The sequence below is a fragment of the Diadema setosum genome, chromosome 12, assembly GCF_964275005.1.
Source record: "Diadema setosum chromosome 12, eeDiaSeto1, whole genome shotgun sequence".
Lineage (NCBI taxonomy): Eukaryota > Metazoa > Echinodermata > Echinoidea > Diadematoida > Diadematidae > Diadema > Diadema setosum.
The window spans coordinates 9,147,328-9,149,314 of NC_092696.1; positions in this window are offsets into that span (position 1 = coordinate 9,147,328).

Below are 1,987 nucleotides of genomic sequence, written 5' to 3' on the forward strand. Positions count from 1 at the left end.
TCAGCTTCTTTATCCAATTAGCTCATATGTAATTCCTTGAAGTTGAAAAAAAAAAGAGTACACATAAAAATATAGACTTCCCTTAACATGTATCACAGGTCATGATCTCCACATTTGCTCCTCTTAACTTAAAAGAAACAATAAATTTGTTTTAAATGACCTTTAAACAATATGAAGAAAAAAATGTGTCTGCAAAGGCTTGACACGCGTCTAATAATGGGTCACACTCATATTAAACGTAGCTCACAGGAACAAGAAATTCACGTGTGTATAAAATAATACTGCAGAGAGGGTGCAAAGTTGAACCCTTTATTGAGGGTGCGAAAATGTTCCCTTGGGTACATCTTCCCACCCACACTAAGTGGTGCTAGATTGCACCTCTTCTTGAGGGTGCATCTTTCCACCCACACTAAGTGGTGCTAAGTTGCACCTTTCTTGAGGGTGCGATCTTACACCCTTTACCTTTCGGCGAACCTTTGCACCCCGTGTAGCCTTTACATCTTGTGCAACTTTACATCCTTTCATGAGGGTGCAAAGAAACACCCAAAGTTCCAAGATTGTGCCTTGTTTTGAGGGTGCAATCTTGGAACTTTGGGTGCTACTTTGTACCCGCAAGAAAGGGTGAAAGTTACACCCTCGGGAGCAACTTTGCCCCCTTGAAAAAGGTGCAACCTCGTACCTTTAGGTGGAACTTTATGCCCGAAGGATGCAAGAATGTACCCTCTCTTGAGGGTGCATTCTTGTGCCTTAATATTGGTATGATGTTGCACCTATGTGGTGCTTATTTGCTCCATGACTGCTGCAAAATTGCTCCTTTAAAGGAGCAAGTCTGTGTCACTGCCTGCTCCTTTATAGGGACAATATTGCCCATCATCTCAAGGTGCAACTTAGCATCACATAATCGGGTACGATTTAGTTCCTTAACTACTCTAAACCTTGAATAGTGCGAACTGATGTAAGCCTATTTGCTCAGTATATAACTTATGTTGTTGTTGCACTCTGCGAAGTAAACAGGATTAGTGTAACTTGGATCTTGTGAATCATGAAATGTGTGTGCGTGTGGAATTTGTGAGTTGTGAAAATGTTAATGTAAAAGTTAACTTAGTTGTGTTTGAATAATATACTGAAACCAAAAATTTACCCAATTACCTTTTCAATAAGGTGAGCATTATATCTATCAAACAGTTAACCTTCTCGGCAAGAGTATACATCTGCATGAAGGAAGAGGTGAAAATACGATATGCAGTTGTCTGGATACGTTTTATTCAAAACGTTCTTGAATGCGTACTTATTCACATAATCTATAAGAATAACATATGCTTCTTACCAGTACTCAAAGCCTCTAAAACAGGAGCATGCTTCTTACACTTCTAAAGTATACACCATATCTTAAAATGTAAAGAAATGTAAGAGGATTTAAGAAGCTGTTTGTATGCATTCAAACGAATCCATATTTCTATCTAAAATCTAAAATGTGTCTTGTAAAATGGGAATTCGTTTTTATAGTGACGATGCCAATTGTCTTAAAGTCTTTATCACGACATGTCTTGGAGTTCACGCTTATTGAAAACATGAGATTCTTGGCACGTAGATTACAACTATGGTTTAAAGAGTTAACTGAGATACGCATACCGTATACGGGCATTTCGATGAAAACATTTAAATACAAGGTACTGTAAATAATATGAAAATCAAACTTGATACCAGCCCATATCGGCAACAAATACCGACTATGGAGGACTGCAGTTATAATTGTGTTCAGATATTGTTTTGGGTGATACACGCATGCCGACTGATTTGGGATCAATTCGAGTCCCTCGAGCTGAGATTCCGGAACTGCAATGAGCAAACCATCATTATGCATAACAAAGTGACTGAGAATAATGCGAGCACCAGTTTCTGTTTCGTTGTTCTATACACAGAAAGTTGTTTCGTTTTCCAATCCTGTGCAGGCACACAGAGATTTACAGAATTCACTCATCTTTGG